Source organism: Plodia interpunctella, chromosome 21 (assembly GCF_027563975.2).
Source record: "Plodia interpunctella isolate USDA-ARS_2022_Savannah chromosome 21, ilPloInte3.2, whole genome shotgun sequence".
Classification (NCBI taxonomy): Eukaryota; Metazoa; Arthropoda; class Insecta; order Lepidoptera; family Pyralidae; genus Plodia; species Plodia interpunctella.
The window spans coordinates 7537743-7562105 of NC_071314.1; the positions used below are offsets into that span (position 1 = coordinate 7537743).

Here is a 24363-nt window from a genome sequence, read left to right on the forward strand (position 1 = left end):
TTGCTCATTTATTTCTACGTAAAATATTATTAACGCTGGTGTCAGATCGACACGGCTTTTACGACTACCTACAAAATCCAAATACAAGCATATAATTATAGAATATCCATACTAATCGAATGTTAACCCTTGCTCGCAATCGAAGGGGTTTGGAAAGACCAGATGTTTTTAATATCGAAGACGGTGTTTGCACGACTTTTTTTTTAATTCTTAACGATTCTTATCTGTGGATGACTGAGGGTTTGTATTGTGTAATTCTTGTATTGTTCAATATTTTTTAGGCTTTGGTAGGTAACGTAGATAAATCCAGAAAAACGACCTTTTTCGACCTTTTAATATCCCGAAACTTTCCGGGATGGTTAACGGGATTTTCGGGACAGAATCTTTTAAAATAAAATACTAGTTATATCGTATAGTATCATCACCTTCGACAAAATGTTATTCCATATATGGAAAATGATCAGTGCATGTTTCTAGTTCAAATACTACTACTGTTAATTATTTTTACACGAATTTTCCGGCCATTATTTGAAGTCCTGGATTTTTGGGATATGTTGACATGATGTCGTCGAAAATGACATGCGCCAATGGTCTGACAACTTTCTTTCTCTTTACGTGTTAGGTTTCATTCGGTACTATAACGCCGCGTAGCCCAGAGCGTCGAATGATAGCAAAAGTACATTACCTACATTCGTTCAAAACTAGGAAAAAAAGCGTTCATTCGATCAATTGCGTTCCGGCCGGATGATGTTCAGAAAAAATTACGGGACTCGATTAATACAAATGATGTTTACTTTAGTTTCGATTACTTAAAGCGTGCCTTTTATACTTAGGACGTTTCGGGGCGTGTTACAACGGCCTGTGGTCACCGAGCGACTGACTCAGCGTGTCCACAGACTGTTTATGTAATTAATAATGAAACGCGAACGAATAAAATTAGTTACTTTCCTTTTATTTAGGTTTCGATTAGATAAATAAATAAAATATATAATCACACATATTGAGCTAGCCCCAAAGTAAGTTCGAGACTTGTGTTATGGGATACTAACTCAACGATACCATATTTTATAACAAATACATATATAGATAAACATCCAAGACTCGGGCCAATCACGAAAAGATAATTTTCCATCATGACCCGACCGGGGATCGAACCCGGGACCTCTCGGTTCAGTGGCAAGAACTGCGCCACCGAGGTCGTCATAACACTACTTATACAACACAGCGCAACCCAGTTTTGTAAACGTGAAACAAACGAAGCCCTAAGATTTCCATTCTAGCAGCCATTAAAATCTAAATAGTGACAAAATAATTGTTCTAAGTCGATCGTGCGAAAGTTATTATCGCTTTGGATGAGTTGCGCGTGCGCAAGGCACAAAGTATAGAGATTATAAACCGTAACATGTTGCAGATACTAGAGAATATCACGAATTCGAAGTTCTATTAAGTTGTGGACACTACGACTACTAATTATTAATAAAATACATTTATTGAGTGTTTTGCTAATGTTTATTACATTAGCAAAACACTCAATAAATGTATTTTTTTTTTTAAGTGAATGTTGTATAAATATATTAGTTAAATAAGCTAGAGAGAAACAAAGACGAATGACGAAACGCCTTCAAATGCACTTTTTCACGTCATATTCTAAATTGAATATTATTAAATCTGTGTGCATAATTGGTACTTCCAATAAGTGTAGAAATTATTTTAATACCTTATTTAGTGTTTTTTTTTATGAACCTTTTTGTTTTTTAGCGCAGTAAATAAAAATAAAAACACGTAATTCTACAAGAGTTAAAGACGGCCAGCTGAAGCGCAACTGTGTTTTAGATTTGTGCGATATTACAACTGTAGGTCTGTAGTCTTACTAATAGCAGTTAGGTAAAATAACAAAACTACATGACGGTTAAGTCACATAACCGTTTTCTTGAAATGTAACTAGTAGAATTTATTAGTACAGCAGCTTTAAAATAAAACGTTAACAAGCTTAAACTGCTTTTCATATTTTTTATCCAATGAGAAATTCTATTTTTTACTAATATATTTATTTTTTTTTTTTTGCTACTAGCTAACAGCAATACTCCATTAACAAGGGCATAGCCATTAAATAAGAAGGACAAGTTTATTTTATAAAGCGAACGGTTGCTACAGCAACGGCTCACAAACGCGATTTCCTTCGTTTAAGATGTGAAAAAAAAAATATGTAACATCAATTCCGCTGTCGCTCGTAACTTGTGCCGTATGTCTAGTAATTGCCACTGGCTTCTGTTGGCAAATTTTATATTAGAATAGCTGTCATTGAGCAAGGGAGATTAATGCACTTTCGTGGCGCAAGCGCAGGAAACCAATCGGACTAAACACCATTTGGTTGCTCTAAAAACTGCAATTATGTGTATTGTTTTAACATTTTTCGCAAGTCCAACCAACTGTACATATAATATTTTATTATTATTCGGTTGCATTTGGTGCCGTGGCGCCGCGAAACCTGGGGTCAGTTTCAAAATTAAACCTTAATTTTTCGATGATGAATTTTTTGTTGCCTCCTGGCGTCAACCATCCTTGGAAATGCTATTGTCGTGAAGATGCCCCTTAGTCGCCTCGTACGGGAGGCGTTCACGGGAGGATATGGAGTGCTCCTATTCTAGGGCGGAACGCCACAAAAAGTCAACTCAAATATAACCTCTATATGAGGATATGGAGTGGTGCTATTCTAGGGCGGAACCACACGCCACAAAAAGTCAACTCAAATATAACCTCTACATGAGGATATGGAGTGGTCCTATTCTAGGGCGGAACCACACGCCACAAAAAGTCAACTCAAATAATCATTTGGAATAAATTAATTTTTTTTTGTTAGTAAAACGATTAAGACTTGTTTATTCACTAGTTTTTTTCAAAAGTCGATCAAAGTAATTATCATATAATCATATTAGGCGATATAAGCTTTCCCAAGGTAAAGTTGACATGTGGCAGACAGCTGTTCTAAAATCACAGCCGAATCTTCAAAATTTTAAAGTTTTACGCTGACCCCGGGGCTTCGCGGCTTCACAACACCGAACACAGTCGAGAACATGCAGAAACGAGAGACATTTGAGTTGTCTTTAAACTCATATTCATATAGTTACATACAAGAGGTGAAACTGTTGTGTTCTCCTCGGGAAAATCGCGTGAAAATGTGAAAAGCTACACGTTACGCCATCTATCGGGGAGCGGTGTCAAGCCGAAATTTTCACATCGCACACCGTAAAGTACCGACGCGACGGTGTGCGAAGATTTTACAAGTTTTTATTTGAAAAATACATACGAATAATAAATACTTGAAATAATGTTTTCCTATGTTATTGCTAAATGTTTGTTACTCATATATTTATGCTAAATTATTTTATGATTGCAATCGATAGCTGGTTATTTTTTTTACATAATAATAAATCGAAAATATATTTCGTTTATGATGAACTAAGATTTATTCTTATATTAAAGTATTTAAAAGCCTTTTAGATAATCAAAATTTAAATTAATTATACCTAAATATTTTTTTAATAAGGTCATAATTATAAATATTAAGGTAAATGTCCCATTAATTGACACTATCCAGGAGTAGACGCGGACGAACCCAGTAACCGAATTTCGTTGGCGGGAAACAAAAACTGACCTACATTTTCGCCCTACCGAGTTCAGCCACCCCTGTCGAGGAGACGATCACCCTACGTCTTGCCCTTTACTATCGTAAGTGCTGCACTTTCGATCATCTCAAGGGCTGTTTTCTTTGGTGCATTTTTAACCTTTCAATGTCATTCGTTGAAAATGCATCATTTAAGGCTATGAAGTCCAATAAATGTATCGAAAATACATGTCTATGTTCTGTTTGATTTGATAAATTTAAAGAAACTTGGTGTGACATTTATTTTTTTTTGTTTTGTTTTGACAAGTGGCAGCAAAAGAGGACGCGTGTTTGTTGTGAACAGTACAAGTGTCTGTGTAAAAGTAAACAAATACGTGCCAACAATGCGCTGGCCGGTCCAAGAAGCGCCGATCGCGCCGCAAAAAAAGCGCATCCTATTATCGACTACAACAAAAGGACTTGTGCAGTGATACCTAAGTACACATCTCGATTCATCGTCTCGACTCGATCCGAACCGATCCTATTGGCGCGCCCCACTGTCGCCGAGAGGGAGCGGGATAGACAACGTAGTTTTTTTCACGTGTGAAGAGGAGGGAAACGGTCATCTTAGCTACCGAGTAGCGTCCCACTGGGCGGGGCCGCGCCAAGGAGTGAGACTCAGATGCGCGTCGAGTTGGTGGGGTTTCGTCCGAAGGATCGCACTGCAGTCGTGTGTCACGGCTTCGACGCGCGCCCGTGACCACGCCGCGCTCCGTCAACGATCACCTTACGTAATAATTACTAATCGCATCGGGACCGCTCATCCGATAATCGATTGTGGATAGTGAACTCTTATATTGTGCACCACTTTTTATAATTATTCTAATTTACCAATAATTAATGTGAACTTGTTTTGTGTACTTTGTGTCATGTTTTTGTTTTGTTTTCGCGTGGACTCGATTATTTTTGGGCGTAGCTGACGTGTGTATGATTTTGTAACATTTATGTTACTTTGACACTTTGTGAGTGAATTACGAACGAATATCGCGTGGACTTTATGAGGTTTCAGTGAATCTGACTTGTAAAGTTATCTATATAGATATCTAATAAAAAATAGTGTTTTTGTACAGCAGTTCTCTGAAAACAAACGTAAGTGATTTTGTGTCGTCTTGTGTCGTAGGTTTAGGAAAAGGAAGTGTGACTTTTTTTCTAAACAGTGAATATTGAGTCAGAAAATGTATATAAATATTTTCTGATATAATTGTAATTTCATTCTCATATAATTCTTATTAGAAATAACAAGATTTTTGTTCCTCATAAAAATCTGATAAGATTTTTTTTAAACTCCAATAGTATTACTGTGTCGTACTTACGAATGTAGAAAAGTATTTTTTGATCAATCTATTATTGAAATATAGTATCAGGAACTAATTAGCCCAGATTTTGTACTAAATATACATAAATTGAATTTAGTGACTTCTGTATCATCAGCATATTATTTCAATTTGCATATTTGAAATAAAAAATTTGAATATATTTATTTCGAACATATATGATATAAATATATCATTAATATTTTAAAGCATAATTGACATTAGCAATAAACACTGCTCAACTTGCAACTTGCACAATTAAAATAAATCATTGCGTAAAAATAAATCAACTGAAAAAAAATATAATGTACTTAATTACGAACGAATAAAAACTAACAAAAAAAAAAATAAACAATCGAACATTTTTTAAAAACGGAATTCAATCAGCCGATTAATAACGGCGAATCGGCCGAGAAGTTGCGGCGGAATCTTGTGCGGGCACGATTGATTTGCTCCGTTCGTGCGTTCGTTCCATGTGATAGATCAGTGCCAATTAGTGTAGCGTTTACCCTAATCCCGACGTGCATTTCTGAAATACCAAGCATCGCTTCTGAGAGAACAAATTGTATGTAAAATATTGCTGTATGTTTGATATAATTCTGATTTCGCAAGTTATAATGTGCGGTGGTTGTAGTATATTTTCAAACTCAAAATTGTTTATTCAATTTAGGATGATATACATCACTTATTGACGTCAAAAATTACTTAAACTAAGTCTACTACCGGCTTCCGAAGCGCTTGTGTTATAAACCTGTTTCATTGTTAGTTGAAATAAAATTGCATTAGTATATAATTATGTATGTACCTATGTAGACACAAAAAATTAACCATTTAGTAAATATAATTAAAATGCGATAGTAATAATAATACTTATGTAAAATTTGTTTAATGCTTTCATGAAGTCGAAAGAAATTTAGTTTGAGAGATGTTTTAACTTCTATTTAATAATCAAATAGTTTTGACAAAATGGCAATCTATAAATACGTATATCAAAATTAAAACAAAAAAAAAAGATAATCTATATATACCTATAAGATGTATTGACTTAAAGTCATTACCAAGTATTTTTTTAACGAGACAAAATTTTACAAGCTTCATCAGAATCCTATAGTGGTGCTAATTTATTAAATTTGATTTAAATAAAATTATTTTAGACAAATGTATGGGTCGTTGTGTGCTTCTAAATAATATAATAATGAATCGAGCATGACAATTACGATAAGACAAATATTAGTCGCACAGATTCCCTCGGAATTCAAAAGTTCCCCAGCCACCGAACAGATGGCGCCACGAGAGGTTCTTGACCTTTAATGAGTTTGCAACTAAACATTTCACTAATTAGGAACTTCCTAAACACGAGTCATGTTTCAAGAGAACTAGACATTTTCTTTCCAGTTTCCTTTTTTATCTGTATATCCAATTACTTAATCAACTTATGATGAAATAAACAAACAAATCATAATTGATAGATACCTACTTAACAAAACGTTTTATGTGTTTGTTATAATGGTTTTACGTGTGTCAAAAAACATATTTCTGTAAATGAATGAATTGTGACTTTTAATCAGTCTTTCAAACTTCACGATTTCTCAGTACGTACTTAACATTTAAAGCCTTACAAATTTGATTATTTTAAAATTTAATGCTTGATCTAATAAATTAGCAATAATTGGGAGTCTATTTCTATGTAATAAAAATGTGTATGTGTGTGTGTGTGTTTGTGTAGATACTTTACTATACCTTTCAATATACCTTGCACATAATTATAGAAAAACTTATCGAGCAGTACAGTTTAGGTAGATTTACCCTATATTCGAAATTATATCGATTATGGAGAATCGATTAAATGTATAATATTCTCGTCATGAAAGTTATGTGTTTGACATTGTAAGTATATATTATGTACATAGTATTTTACAATGCTTTTCGTATTGACAATCAGAAATAAATAAAAATGTCAACATTACATGTCAACATGTCAAAATTATCAAAGATATATTTTAAATTTATGATAGTTTGGAATGAATGCTAGAAATTTTATGATTGTAGTATATTTTCAAACTCAGAATTCTTTATTCAATTTAGGATGATATACATCACTTATTGACGTCAAAAATTAATTAAACTAAGTCTACTGCCGGCTTCCAAAGCGCTTGTGTTTTGTAAACCTGTTTCATTGTTAGTTGAAATAAAATTGCATTAGTATATAATATGTATGTACCTATGTAGACACAAAAAATTAACCATGTCAACATTATCAAAGATATATTTTAAATTTATGATAGTTTGGAATGAATGCTAGAAATTTTATGATTAAAATATATATATATATATATATATACAATACTGAGTCGTCAGCAAAATTGTATTATTGAAGCTTGTTTTCATACATTCAGTTGTAAATCATGAAAAAAGTCACTCTTCCTAAAAATGGTCCAACCCTTTTTCAACTACTTGTTATGACTAACTACCTAATAAAAAATTATACATAAATTTATATTTCAAAAATGGTAAGCCCTTCTGGCATAATAGAGACCAACACTGTTTGAATGAGTTTCTTTCGGCATTTCTTCTCAGCAGTGGTCGTTCCGAAATGCTAGCAGTTTGTAGCTTTGGTAAACATCATTTAATTTAGAATATGACGTGAAAAAGTGCCTCTGAAGACCTAATTTCTGAATAAATGATTTGATTTTGATTTTATCATTTATTAAAATATATATATTAAGTATCTTAAAAACGTAGTTCACCTATATAACTTCATATTATTCATTTATTAATAAAATAAATGGATTAAATTTAATATTTACATTTATTTCATCATCAATCAAATATTGGCATCAGAATTTTTAATCTCAGGAGTTGAATTTATATATTTACTACCTCATTTATTAAAAAAAAACTATTTATTTACATTTTTTAGAAATAGGTTTTTTAGGTAAACACAAAAATATTAAGTGGATTAAATACAACATGTAAGTATGTACTTCAAATGTAACTAATGTTTATATACTTAACACTATTTTAAAAAAGGATTGAGTTCGATTCTCGACTCAATAAAATTTAAGACATTACGACGACACATGTTAATGTAATAATGTTTATTAATGACTTTAATAGTGTTCACATATTGCGAGCCACGTCTGGTAGAGTTGGGGTTCGATTCAATGTTAACGTATTTCACCTCAACCGCACAAAAAGAGAGTGTAATGTTTCAGAATTTAACTTTTCGCTGCAACGTCTAAATATTCTTACCGTTTTAATATTGCTTAAATTAGTTGGTTTTTTTTTTGTTTTCTACTCCTGTTGCAAAATGCAAGTTTTTAGGAGAATCTTGTACTTAATTTGTAACAAAAAATGTTGTTTTCTATCCGACGATAAAATCTTAGGAATGAATCTTGAAGAAATAAATGTTTTTTATGTTTATTCATGGACTATATCTAAATTGTATAAAATAACATTTTTGTTCTTCAACTGGATTGAAAATACACACGAGTATTAAATTTTTCGTTTCATCAAGTGTAATAATATTGTTAACACTTGTGTCAGATATTTTTCCAAAGTGCTTGATACATGATTGACACGGCCACCGCCATTTATCGGTTTCAATTGTATATTCGTAGAATTTCCATAAAGAAAATAGTCAGCTAGGTAGGTATGCAGGTTTCCTCACGAGGAATTCCTACAGCGGAAGCGAGTGGATAATGAATTTATTACCGCACGTGAGTCAGATTTGATTGTAAAGCTTGTAATTAGGTCACCGATATGTTTATTCGTCTCACACAGTGCTACGTGTGCTGATCAGTCGACAATTTTTATCGCCCATTCATTGTAAGATCAGCAAAACAATAGTAAGATGCGTATAGTTAGCTGATTAATCGTGAGAGTCGCCGGCGCAGGGTGCTCCCATTGAGATCGAAAATCATAAATACAGGGTGTCCTGAATGAAATCGTGAAATGAAAGAAAAAAAATATTTTATTTTTTAATTTATTTGTAAATTAAGAATAGCACATATCAATGAGTTACATAAAAACATTAATCTTCACCTCCACTTTGAGGCATCTTTTTCTTTAACATTACCAAATTAACAACATTAGTAAAATATACCATTTTTACCAAATTCAAATTCAAATTAAAAATTCTTTATTCAATTTAGGATGATATACATCACTTATTGACGTCAAAAAAATTACTTAAACTAAGTCTACTGCCGGCTTCCAAAGCGCAGGTGAAGAAGAAGCGGCGCAACAAACTTCACCGCAGCCTTTTCTCCAAGGACGTCAATTAACAAATATAGGTCTTATACATATATAAAAAATTATGAGGACGACACCTACAGACATAGCTCACTTACAGTTTTATTTTATGTATTTTATACCCAGCAATATTAATTTACATCCCAGCCAAATATATATATTTAATCGAAATAATAAAAAATCTTATTTTGCGTGATATATTTTGGTGTAAACCCTTTTTTTAGTTTTCGATTATATATAAATGAAATATATAAAAATGTGCTGGTGACGCTAGTGTACATATTCGGTATTTTATCTGTGGCGTGCTATCCGTCACAAGCAGCGCTGATTAACGCGTACATCCATTCTAGTTGCATACATTAATTACATAGCATTTGTAAACACCCTGTATACACACGAAATGACCAATACTTCGCTCTAATCTGTCTTGTAAGCGGAGACCGGACGTAGGTTCAATAAAATCGAAGCGATACTATGTGAACACACCTTAATGATTTACCAGTGTAATGTTACGATGATTATATTGGTTGAGTGAGCTCCCCGGTCCACTATAGGACATGTTCCTCTACGTGCGAATCGCGTGTGATCTTAAACAGGAGCACTCCTGTGGATGTCGTGCGAGGCGACTAAGGGACACATAGGTTAGGCTAATAGACAATAGCATTCCCATGGAATCCACACGAGTAGGTAATAACTTTTTCGACTCATCAAGTGTAGGGAGCGTGAGGGAGGCCCCGTACGCAACCGGGAACATCTGGAGATAAAGAAGACTTTTAATAAACAGAAATATCAGGTTTTTTTTATACTGATCTTAAAAACATGAACATTTTTAAATCAGTTAAATTAATACATTTAGATAGGGTTAAATGTTTTTAGACTATATAATAATAATAACCAGATTTTGCGCGCGGATTCGCCCGCGTAAATTACCCACTTGAATAGTTATTTTTCCGGGATGAAAACCCTATGTCCTTTTCCACACTTCAAACTACATGTATGCAAAATTTCAAGAAGATTGGTTTAGTAGATAAAGAGTGAAGAGGTAACAAACAAACTTACTTTCGCATTTATGCCTATAAGTATATGTGTATCTATTTGTTTAAGACGAACATGCAAACATGCGTGTTCACTATCTTAGTTGTAATTCGCAAAGACAAGATTAAATTCATAAGAAACCTATCCGATCATAAAACAAACGATAACACTCGATTCCCAGTACTCAAATGCCGACTCGATTAAAAAAACTATTGAAAAAAAAAACAATATCCATTGATCACAGGCGGGAAACACATGTGCGGCGAGAAGGAGACCGCGTTACACGTTAAAAAGAGATGGAGTATAGTTTTTCTTTTTTTCAGTCATTGATAGCAGCGATTTTGCCACATGCTCCCTATGATGGGTTTAAAATCGAGTGATTGTGAACTAACACGTCACTTTTCACACTTGGTTGTTAGGGTTTGGGGCTAAAAGTGGGTATTTTGTGAATGGAACGATCGGTTTTAAGACAAATAAATGTATGAATATAAAAAAAACTGTGAATTTCCTGTCGTTTCTCCGTTTTGCTTTGCCTCATAATTCGCTATTCGAGTGGGTAAAAAATGTATGTAGTGTATTTTAAATATTGAAGTATATTAGAAATGCTTTTTGACTCCAAAATCCGTGACGTCACATTACTGTCACACAAGTTTCTTATAAAATGTATCTCACATTTGTTCATGTTCTCGGTTGCGTTAGTGGTTGCGAAGCCCCGCAGCCGAAGAGGGGTAAGCGTAAAAAAAACCTTAACATATCATAATATGTTTCAGTATACCTGTTGACCATGTACTTTATTGTGTACTTACATTGTTATATTACTGATAAAAAATTATACATAAATTTATATTTAAAAAATGGTAAGCCCTTCTGGCATAATAGGGACCAACACTGTTTGAATGAGTTTCTTTCGGCATTTCTTCTCAGCAGTGGTCGTTCCGAAATGCTAGTAGTTTGTAGCCTTGGTTGTATCATTTAATTTAGAATATGACGTGAAAAAGTGCCTGTGAAGGCCTAATTTCTGAATAAATGATTTGATTTTGATTTTGATTTGAGTTGGTTTCAAATATCTTCTAGAAAAACATCGCGTGACTGATTTATCAGTTGGGTAACTTGTTTTATTATAATCACGTTTATAATATTGTCAATTCTTCGTAAATAATTGATAAATGAACATATTTTAGTTTCCTATATCAAGTATCGGTTAGAAGAGCGTATAGAAGTTTCTCACGGGTTTCTGTATGCGAATATGATTCTTATGACATTTATAATTAGAGCGCAATGTTGTTTGTGGTCGCGGAAACAGACGGGCGTGGTGCAAGGGATAAGATTTAAACGACTTTGTAAACCTTATATTAAGTTGCTTATTTTACTGTATAAGGCGATTTAGAAAGCGAGATACATATAGACATTCTCTGTCATTTGAGTATTTTCCCGCGTGATATAAAATCTATATCGATTAAATATTCTCTCTATAGTCTACCGCGGCAGTATACATATACGCGTCTACAACGTATTTTGTAATATAACAATACCTGTTCCTCTCATCTACGCGATAAAATGTTTATCTTTGGGTCTTTAACTATTATATTTCAAATTTCATCAAAATCTGCCCATCGATTTATCTTTAAAAGTGTGACAGGTTCTTGCATTTATAATATTTTGTGATTAATATTAAATCTTTTACTAAATATAATTTACAAAGGTTGTGTATTGAGTCAATAATAAAGATTTTAATATTAATTTGGAAAATTTACGTTTAATCCTAACTAATATTATAAATGCGAAAATAAGTTTGTTACCTCTTCGCTATTTCTACTCAATCTTGAAATTTTGCATACATATAGTTTGAAGTATGGAGAAGGACACTGGGTAACTTTCATCCCGGAAAAATAATTGTTCCCGTGAGAATAAAACGCAGACGAAGCCGCGGACAATAGCTATTTCATAATATTTACTAGATATCGTGGGAATTTTGAGATAAAATATAGCCGTCTTGGATAATTTACCGTTCCAATGGTGAAAGACTTTTTGAAATCGGTTCAGTAGTTTCAAAGATTATACCCGCCTCATTCATACAAACTCTTAAACACTTACCTCTTTATAATAATATACATTAGATGATTTCTGTGCTCGCTCTCGCTTCTGACTTGGCCCATATTTCAGTCAATACTCAAGGTAAACAATTGGCTGCATCGGCTACCCTGATCAATTAGAGGTGTACAGTTACACGCGTGAATGGTGGACATCACGTGGATGATGTCACTGTACATTGCTTGCTTTGTGTGCGAACTATGTCGTGACGCGTGACCAAACTGAGCAATGTATAGATATCGCTTGCAACGTTAGGTTTATTGTGCACAAGTATATTTGAGCAAAACGTGATGATCGTGAATATTGCACGCGAAGTGTGACGTTAAATTATCGATTATATTTATAGCAAGTTTTGATAAAATATTGTCATATTAGTTCGATATGTCATGCATCCATTTTGGAATTCAAATATTTGACAACTATAAGCTATGTCCATGCTCCCAAAACAGGTCCCCTGTCGCGTGTCTGTCTGTCTGTATAAACGCGATGAACTTCAAAACTACCAGACGGTTTTCACTAATAGATATTGTGATTCCTGAGAAAGTTTTAAGTGCATTCATTCTTATGGTCTTACCCGAGCGAAGTCGGGACGGGGCACTAGTAAGGGATAAACATGTGGTAACCCATCAAACCTAGGATTTATGTCCTAAAAAACAAAATTCTCATGTCTGTCTGTCAGCCGCTTTCAAAGCTAAACCACTCAACTGATTTAGATGAAGTTTTGTATGTATACACTTAAAGACAAGAATCAAGAGTAGACAATCTTATTTTTTCAAATTTCAACCCCCATAGACCGAAAATAGGGGGTGATAGTCTTCTATGAGAATCGCACCCGAAACATTTTTCGGACGAAATTACAGGTATCAAACAGAGTTACAGGTATCAAACGCAAAACCTCCTAAACACTACTTGGGTACATCAAAACAAGCAACTTTTATTCTACGACTTTTCGTGATTCGTAGTTTTTTTTTTTTTTTCATATAAAAAAAATACAATCTAATTTGCGATTCTACACATCTTAACTCTATGTAATAGCCGAGCAACACGAGTCAGTACAGTAGCGTTATTAGCGGAATCGAACACAGAGTTAACGTTTTATAGAAACGACATTAAAACTAAAAAAAAAAAAACGGAAAAAAAAACGTATTTATTACATTTAGACAAAAGTCGTAGAACAAAAGATGTCAGTCTCTATGTACCTTATGCGCCTTTGGAAGGTTATGCGTTAGATACCAGTAGCCCTGAATACACGACTCGTTTGAATGAAAATCTATATCTACACAACCAAGGTGTGCATGACAAATAGCCAGAATTTAATATAGCCCGGGTATGATCTGTAATGACATTTCACTGTTGGCTCCGTGTCAAGATTATCGAATACACTGGCTTATTCTGTTATAACATCATTAAAAATTTGACTGGTGGTGGTGTAATGATTATGACGCCCGCCTGTGGATCATAAGGTCCCAGGTTCGAATCCTACTCGTGCCACATAAGTTTGTATACCAATCTGACTCATGTATATTTATTTTCATCGACCACCACTTGCTTCCGACGAAGGAAAACGTCGTGAGGAAACCTGCACACTGGTTGATCATTAACTCGTGTGTGAAATGGAGAAGGAAATGGCAAACCACTCCATTACTAATGCCAAGAAAGTTGTTGTGTGTGTTTCATTCCACGTAATGACCGCGAACCTCAGCTATGAGGAATACGACTATGAAGAAGAATATATGTAATAGTGTCTTGTAATATTCATCGTGTTAAATAAATATTGACGACCTCACAGTGGCACAGTGGTAAAGTTCTTGCCACTGAACCGAGAGGTCCCGGGTTCGATCCCCGGTCGAGTCATGATGGAAAATGATCTTTTTCTGATTAATCCGGGTCTTGGATGTTTATCGATATATGTATTTGCTATAAAATATAGTATCGTTGAGTTAGTATCCCATAACACAAGTCTCGAACTTACTTTGGGGCTAGCTCAATCTGTGTGATTTGTCCTAATATATTTATATTTATTTATATATTCAATTCAAAACACTTTATTCATATCACTTATTGACATAAAAAATTTACTTAAAACAAAGTTTACCAACTTCAAAGTTATCCTTATCCTTACATATATTATAAAACAATGTGCTTTGCCGCGTCTGTCTGTTTGTTCGCGATAAACTCAAAAACGACTGCACGGATTTTCATGCGGATTTCACTAATAGACAGTGTTATTCCTGAGGAAGGTTTGGGTGTATAATTTATTATGTTTTTACCCGAGCGAAGCCGGTGCGGGCCGCTAGTAAATAATAAATAAATATATAGGGACGAATCACACAGATTGAGTTATCACCAAAGTAAGTTCGAGACTTGTGTTATGGGATACTAACTCAACAATGCTATCCTACAAATATTATAAATGCGAAGGTTGGTAAGGATGTGTGTATGTTTGTTTTTTACTCTTTCACGCAAAATCTACTGGACCGATCATTATGAATTTTGGTACACGGGTAGAATATATCCTGGAATAACACATAGAGATTATATAACACATTTTCATTATTATGTAACGTATTTTCATCCCGAAATTCCGGGAGCGAAGTCCCGGCGCGTAGCCATTATTTTATAACATAACTATATGTTGCCCGGGGCTTCGCTCCCGTGGGAATTTTGATAATCTTGGATAATGTACCTATCTGATTGTGAAAGAATTTTTGAAATCGTTTCGGAGATTATCCGCCTCCAACATACAAACTCACAAATATAATAATAGCATAGATAGAGTACAAGTAGCTGAGAACAAATTCTCAGCTGCAGTCGAGGAGTTACGGAGGCACAGCCAAAGACCTGTCAAATCTATCACTCCCTTTTTTCAGCGGCGGTTCAACCACAGAAATAGGAGTCATAAATTTGTCCTATCAAATAATGACGCGTCATATAAATCGTATCGCAATAGTCCGACTGAAAATAGCTGGGTGTGTACAACAAAGTTTTAAATTATTTTCGAATTTATGTATTACTAGCTGCGCCCTGGGGCTTCGCTCCCGTGGGAAACTAAGGACAAAAAAGACCCTATGTGTTTATCCAGGTTATATTCCACACAGTCTTAATCACTTACCACCACCAACCTACAACACTAAACAACTAATGACGTAAAAACCACTCAACAAAAGCTTACAGGGAGCATGAAAACGAATAGCGCATGTGAATAATTGTGACTGTCAATAAGTCATTCCCATCGACGACCCGGACGATCCCGGAGTCCCGAAATACAGTCCCGCCCGGGGAATGACGGATGGCCATGTTGATAGGCAAATTTGGGACATAAAACTACCAAAATCGTAGCTTTGTGGTATTCTTTTTTCAAACTGCAATCGTTCTTTTTAATTTGGTGTATTTATTTTCGGAATTCCTTATTCAAATCTATGTTTTTTTTTTTTAATTAATTTCCTGATAAATTTTTATAGTAGGTACTTTTTAAAAGTAAGAGTAGATTTTTGTATTTTGTATGATTTAAAATATGCCGTAAAGTTGGTATTAAAAGGTACAAATAGTCATTACAATCTCAAGGGAACACTGAACGATAAAGCATCATTATATGTAAAATAAATTGCATATGATCGTTATGTAAAATAAAATACATAAGTATATGAGAATTACACTAAACCTAATAGTTTACTGGAAATGTCCCGACCAGCTTGATATTATTAATAGCAAATAAATCAAACAATAAACACATTATTTTTTATGATATCAAATTAACACCTCACAAAATGCAATATTACAATGTTGCCATATAAAAATTGCCAATAAATACTAGTTTTAGCATTAATGCGATTATTATACGACCAAAAGCAGGTGTAGGCGAGGTGTGATAATTGTAATACTTGATTATAACTGTGACATTGACGTGTATGAACTAAAACGCCGCTGCCAAAGTGTCATCCATTACATTTTTTTGTGAATACAAGACAGAAATAATACAAATTGCGGATTATAGACATTAAATTGCATGACAGCGTTATTCACATATCAATCTTGAGTCGATTTTTATATCCTTATTTTATGGAAATATAATACCACATACGTTTGTGTGTAATAATTTAAATTATGAATGATAATTATCACTATGTAAGGGGCCTGTATAATTTATTTTTCTATTAATTTACATCACATGTCTTTTATCCCTTACGAAGTAGACTAAAATTAACACTTTTTATATTACCTAGTGATGAATATAAATAAATAAATATATTAGGACAAATCACACAGATTGAGCTAGCCCCATACTACACGATACTACATTTTAAAACAAATACATATATAGATAAATATCCAAGACCCGGGCCAATGAGAAAAAGATCTTTTTCCATAATGACCCGACCGGGGATCGAACCCGGGACCTCTCTGTTCAAAGGCAAGGACTTTACTACTGCCACCGAGGTCTTAATAATTTACAACGATTTATTTATATCACAAGTTTGTTTTTATTCCTTACGAAGTACCTAAATATAACAATAAGTCTTGATAAAACTTATTTTGTATATATAAAAATACGTCTTCTTAAACATATTGTTCATTTATAAAAAAAATAAAGATTCATCCCGCTCGATACCAGAATTTTTCATCTCGATATTAATTTCAAAATGTCCATAAATGTCCCAACTCGTGGTCACCCTACTAGGGGACAGACCAAATGTCGTATTTCGTTTTCTTCCCCTACAAGAATTCCAATGGAAACATATCTTGTCATGTGTCTTCGATAAGTTAAACTGAATTACTGATACTATGGTCGGAAGTTATGAATGATTAATAATATTAACTATTTTGAGATATAATTGTGATTAACGTGACAGTGTGAATAGAATTTTCTAATATTTACTAGCCTTTGCCCGCGGCTTCGCCCGCTGTCCTTATTCTACTATTAGTCCAATAAAGAACCCCATATTTATTTTTCTGTAATATCCTCTATGTATGGGCAATGTCTGTAGACATTGCCCATTCTATATCCTGCCGTGGATGTTGTACAAGGCGACTAAGGGATAAGAGCAGGCCTGATAACTGATAGACAACAACAGCATTTGAAAACAGTCGACGGCAGACGGTCGCAAAATCACAGCCGAATCGCCAAATTTTAATATTTAAATTCAAATATTTATAATTTAATTAAAATATTTAATAATTAAATTTAAATATTTAATAATTAAATTTAAATATTTAATAATTAAATTTAAAAATTTAAATTCGAAGAATTAATCGATTTTAGATCAGACAACTAAACGTGGGCTTCGAGTTTAGCAACTCTCAACTCTGTCCAACCCGTAAAGGTTAAAAACGTGATACAGTATTTGTACATTAGATAAACTTATATCCTCCACCATTGCTCAGTTTGTTTTAATCTAATTTATATGAAAACAATATTAACTAATATTTTAACACCTTTAATAATTGAAAAAAGTCAATTGCAAAATTATCGCTAACCTGCTTAGCAACATAGTTGTTATAATAACCTGTTAATCCTCTCACCGCTTTGACATTTTTTATCGTCTATGTTTTAGGGTTCCGTACCTCAAAAGAAAAAACCTTATACCACTCCGTTGTCAGTCTAGAACATTTTTCTCAGGAACGCGTAGAATCCGGAATCATGTTTTCAAAATTAAACTTGTAAGCCAACACAATCATATATGACCAACATTTTGCAATTTTAAAATGAAATCAATAATAAAATCACAATCCCCATACATAATATACTTCCCATTAGACTTAGAATCATACAATTTTGAGAATTTACCAAACAGACAAAGAAATAGTTCTGAAAACTATTAATTTATGTTCACATGTTGCAGAAATAAACATTACGCCTCTAAAAATACAAATTAGTACGGAACCATAATTACATAAGTTCGATTTGCACTTGTCCGGTGTTTTTTAAGCTTTTAAGTAATTATTTCTTTTCACACATAGTCCAGAAATAGCATATTAAAGACACATTTAACACTCCCAAAGAACATAATTACAGCAATATGTTTTTTATATTCGTTTATCGACATGATGATATCTGAAGAGACTTTTTTGAAACACATATTTTTATAGAGATACAAGCGGCCCGTCGCGGCTTCGCTCGGGTAGAAACATACATTATATAGTCTTACGGAAGTTACAGTATCTATTGGTGGAAACCGCATGAAAATCCGTGCCGTTTTTAAGTTTATCGCGAACAGACACACGCGGCAGAGGATATTGTTTTATGATATGTAAGGATAAGGAAGAAGGAGGAAGCGGTGGTGGTGTAATGGTTAAGACGCCCGCCTGTGGATCGAAAGGTCTTTGGTTCGAATCTTACTCGTGCCACATGAGTACCAATCTGACTCATATATAGCAGTTTTCATCGACCACCACTTGCTTCCGGTGAAGGAAAACATCGTGAGGAAACCTGCACACTGGTTGATTATTAACTTGTGTGTGAAATGGAGAAGGCAATGACAAACCACTCCATTAATAATGCCAAGAAAGTTGTTAGTGTGTGTTTCATTCCACGTAATGACCACGAGCCTCAGCCATGAGGAATACGACTATGAAGAGAGGATAATGATAGATAAGTATAGTATATTTTCGTGGTAGATAGATGAGTCGCGCGACTCTAAGCAATATATATCTGGAACTGGCTTAGAGGTGAAATTAAAACTTAGAATTTAAAAAAAAATTCGACCGATAAACAGTTTTTTTACACATTTATGTTGTGCAAAAAATAAAGCTTATTTTAAAAGATAAAATAGGTATATTTCGCATAATGTTAAACCGTAACCGACTGTTTTAAATACAAAATAACAATAACTAATGTTTTATATTACATTTAGCATCGCCTCTCACACGTTTTTCCAACGATTTATGTGTTTACATTGAGTTAATTAGCAATAGAACAAATTTATATATTTGACGACCTCGGTGGCGCAGTGGTAAAGTGAACCAAGAGGTCCCGGGTTCGATCCCCGGTCGGGTCATGATGGAAAATGATCTTTTTCTGATTGGCCTGGATCTATATATGTATTTGTTATAAAATATAGTATCGTTGAGTTAGTATCCCATAACACAAGTCTCGAACTTACTTTGGGGCTAGCTCAATCTGTGTGATTTGTCCTAATATATTATTTATATAAACTCGGAATAGCAATCGTATACGATCGTATTTGAATAAATTAATTCTATGTTCATATTTTAAATGTTTAAGTATCTATGTATGTATTTGTTATAAAATGTATTGTCGTTGAGTTAGTATCCCGTAACTAATATATTTATTACTTATTTATATAAATATATAAGTTGCAAAATATAAAAAAAAAAACAATTGGTGCCTGAAAATATTTTAATATCCATTATCAACTTTCGATGAAGGAAAGCATATTGAGGAAACCTGCTGACAGTTCATTTCTCTTTTGTATAATACGGCCGCTAGATGGCGGTAGTCGTTAAATTAGACACCGGAAAAGGATAGCGTCTCGAACAACCTAAAGATATTTAATGAGTTATTTAAAAATATGTGTATTTATTTGTAGAATTTGTATAATTAATAATATAAATTGTCAACATGGTCTTTCCATGCTTAGACAGATAGATAAATATTTATTAGACTGTTACAAATAAAAATAAAAACAGCTGGCCTGTAAAATTCAATGACAGTACAAAACATAATTGTATTTCAGAAACGAAAAAAACAGCTACATTTTTGCTTTACAAAAACAGCTATATTTCACTTAGCGAGAATGAAAAAAATAATTATTTTCTTAATTCTAAGACTAGCGGTCCATCCCGGCTTTGCTCGGTTAAAGCCATAATAAATTAGACACCTAAACCTTCCTCAGGAACCACACTATCTAATTATGAAAACCGTACTAAAACCCGTCGGGTAGTTTTTGAGTTTATCGCGTTCATACATACAGACAAGACGCGAGGATTTCTTTTTAACCCCCGACGCAAAAAGAGGGGTGTTACAAGTTTAACGTGTCTGTCTGTGGCATCGCAGCTCCCAAACCGATGAACCGATTTTCGTTGAGATTTTTTCTGTTTTTTTTTCCCAAGTGTCCTTAGCTAAGGTCCTTAGCTATGTTTCATGAAAATCGGTTTAGCCGTTCAAAAGCTGTAGCGAAATGAATATTGAAAGTCGGGGTTTTTTAATTTGTCTAACATATAAACTTGTTATAATATGTAAGGATTGTTTTTTAGCAAATGTCGCTTCTATACATTTCACCTCGACGTCGTATCTCGATGATCAGATCATAAACTCGAGTAAAAGACGAGTGTTTCTGAAGTCAATCGATCATAATAATATTAACGAGCGAACTGGTACACTTCACTGGGTAATGCGATACGGAATCGCGTGCAACGATATGTACAGTCAGCTGCGATGGTGATTATACGCTTAGATTAATTTAAAAAAAAAATCATTTAAAACTTTTAGTAAAGTATCCATATCCAAGTATCCAAGTGGTAAAGTGCTTGCCTCTGAACCGAAAGGGTTCGAACCCCGGTCGGGTCATGATGGAAAATGATCTTTTTCTGATTAGCCCGGGTCTTGGATGTTTATCTATATATGTATTTGTTATAAAATATAGTATCGTTGAATTAGTATCCCATAACACAAGTCTCGAACTTACTTTGGGACTAGCTCAATCTGTGTGATTTGTTCTAATATATTTTTATATTTATTTAATAAAGAAAATTAAAAAAATATTATTATTTAATTAAAGAGTATATTGTAAAAAAATGTGCAGTGAATACGTTTTGTCTGCGATTGTACTTTTTTCACATCATGACATAGTCATTTCCAGTTTATTCGAGCATGTATGTATGTTCTACGCTATAATTGATACTAATTCTGCGTCTACACCTAGTTTTACAGCTAGACACACAGATTTATCTATACTAATATATCCCTCGTTTCTACACATAGAAATTTATGAAAACTTTCCGTGTTTCCGGACAACAGACTGTACAAAACCGGTGCCGTTTGAATTGGCGCGCTGAACGGATTCATTTCACGAATACACGAATACGTCAGATGTTTTTCCATAAAATAAACTCAACATTGGTTGATTGATAATATTTTTGAATTTAGTATTTATTTGAATTTAGAATTTAGTACAATTATTGGAAATATGTTTTATGCCATCTTTTTTTCGTGAAATAATAGTTTCTTAAAAACAAAATTACAAACGTTCGAATTTTGAATAACTATCGAGACTTCAGATAAAACATTGATTTTAAATCGTAAACGAATTTTCGGAAATATTCTTTGATATTTAAGTTTTCTCTTTAATGTAACATATTCTTGGCATTTAATAAATTGATCCAAATTTATTAATTCAAGTCAAGATTTAAAAACAATAATTCAAGAAGCAGAAATGACAGTATAAGCAAAACAATATTTTATGTCCAGCCATAATACCTTCAAACGAAAACATCTTTTATCGACTACAAAATTATTTCACAAGATGTTTAAGACCGCACCTGCCATACGATAAATAAAACATGGAGGACACGCGATGTTGCTGATCAATCGAATCGAACTATCGTGATAACTCGACGTTATAACCAACTCACTCGATCACGAAAATTAAAATTGACAATTTACTTTACCCAACAAAACTTCAATAAACGATCTTATCTATCCCCCAAATTGAGCACCAATAAAAAAACGATTAATCGCTCGATATAAAAATCGATAAAAGCCTCTTAACAAAAGCACTCCCGTTCAATAAACAAACGGAAAATGGCAAACAAAAATACATCAATCAAAGAATGGCAATGAAATAATCGAATCCACGATGTCGAGCGCAGTTCAAAGGGCAAACGAGGAACCTAAAACAGATTTCGAAATCGACTAAAAAGGCAATCGGAATATGACTAATATCTGGCACAAAGTCCGTGTCGATAACGAGTCTATGGCAACAAAAGAAGGAAGAAATGCACCAGGGAAGGAATTCAAAAATGGAACGCTTCAAACGATATTCGAATGCTCGCGGTTCAGATTCCAATTTGAATTAGTTTTTCTTTTTCTTCGTTCAATTACTTTTCTGACTAGTCCGCGGCATCGGTTGGCGAACGGTTTTGCTCGTTCAAAATTCAAGACGAAAAAAGTTTGTCTATTGCTCCGTCTGTTTCAAGTTGCATGGGTATAAATAATTGGGTTAGAGTGTAAGTAGTAAAAAGGCATGCCGAACTAAAAGGCATCGATTGAAAGGGAACTAGCAAACTTTCCTGTCACGAACCTCTTTCTCGATGCACGATAGATTTTACTGCTGTTCGACTATCGGCTTTTGTTTCGCGACAACACGACGTTTGCGTGTTCGGAAATCGAATACGTCACGAAAATATGCTTTCCACACTTACAATAAGACATACATGCAATGTTTACAATTGTAAACTTTATATTTGCAGTGGATTATTCCTTGGGTGTGTTTAAAAAGTTTACGCGTGTGAGGGTAATCTTACAGTTTCTTTATTTACGACTATGATAAAAATGTTTGCGGCTGTGTCGGGGCGGTTATTGTGTGGCACCTGTCAGCTTTTTTTCATCAACTTTATGACTGAAACGTTTATCGATAAATCTCGTGTTAATAAATCAACGAACATCCACCTAATCCTACGTCATTCGGGCACCGCGACTGAATAATGTCGTTCAGACCGTCTATAAAATGATTTCGGTTTAATTCTTTGTTCGAGTCTCGACGTTCACAACAACTGCATATAATTCACTCGGTCTGTCCTTAGAAATAATTTCAATTACGAGCTTTCTACTCGATAGACAGGGCACGACACAAACCACTTAACGACACGACAAATTTACAATTCTAATTCTCAGGTAATTTCAACAATTTATATTTTATATTGTGGAACATATTCGAATTTCGAATTGCCGAAAAATAAAGTTGTTAAGAACGTTAATAGAGCGACCTGGCACGCGACCGCTTCCGCACAGATCACTATCGATACGATAACAAACTTAATAATGCCGATTGATGGAGAAACTATCGAGACAAAACTATCTTTATTACCTCAGGAATAAAGCCAACATTTCTTGAATACAACCAGTAAGTAGCGGCACATTAATTACCTATGCGAGTAACCCTGAAACGTTCGATTTTTGAATTGTTTCGAGAATTTTGTGGAATCGATTTTGAATGCGGAAATGAGGCAAAGGCACCTCGTATTTAACAGCCAAGAGTAATTACGGCAAAGATAGTTGCTACATACAGACATTTTTTTTTTATAATTAAAAAGTAAGCACATAATGACACTGTGTAACGTTCTGTTAACTAACATCACACAAATACTAGCGTTATTGAAGCTACTGTTGCGTTAATAAGACCTCGCTTATCTATCACATCTGGCCACCCCCTACTAATGAATATTAACTAATATCAAACTGTGAAGTGGGAATAATTTGTGTTGTCCGTGTTTTTGTTGGAATGAGTCATTGAGCTGCAAGAAGGCTTGTTATTTTCGTGACTCGAATCGGTATGATCGATTTAACTTATGACATCGTTTCTTTGTGTCTATGTTTTATTGACTTCTCGTATAATATCGTCTAATCTAATATCGGATTTAGTAATAAAATGTAATGGAAGATTTATCATTACTTTCTAATAAAAATAGAATCGATAGAAAATAAATCGATTGTTATTTTGAACTCAATGTAATCATAAAAGCGTACCTCCTAGCCTATATTCTCCAATTATTCCCTGACCGATACTGGTGGGCCACAGCCTATGGACCATACAAGTCCATGGGCTGTGGTAGCCACTTACCATCACATGGGTCACATGTTTGCCTGCCTAGGAATGTATAAAAAAACTTTCAAACCGAATTTCAGCCGAAAAAATCGGGTCAAAGCTGACCATATCGATAACAAATCGATCCTAGTTCGTGTCCGGGGTAATCCTGTTTGCATATCGGCGCACGGCACAGCCGCACTTATCATGTTTATTGATTGACACGCCAGTAATTCACGGGCGA

General features: G+C 34.0%; 1 protein-coding gene across 5 annotated transcripts in view; it reads left to right on the plus strand.

Annotated features, from left to right (window-relative positions):
• Positions 1 to 4295: 4295 nt before the first annotated feature.
• The window catches only part of ct (cut), a 151127-nt gene continuing 131059 nt past the window's right edge, over positions 4296 to 24363 (plus strand). For 4 of the 5 annotated variants that reach the window (XM_053761025.2, XM_064436639.1, XM_053761022.2 and 1 more), the window contains exon 1: positions 4296 to 4753. The gene's annotated coding sequence lies outside the window, so the exon portion shown is untranslated. The remainder of the gene's footprint in view (positions 4754 to 24363) is intronic. The other variant, XM_053761027.1, reaches the window with a different exon arrangement.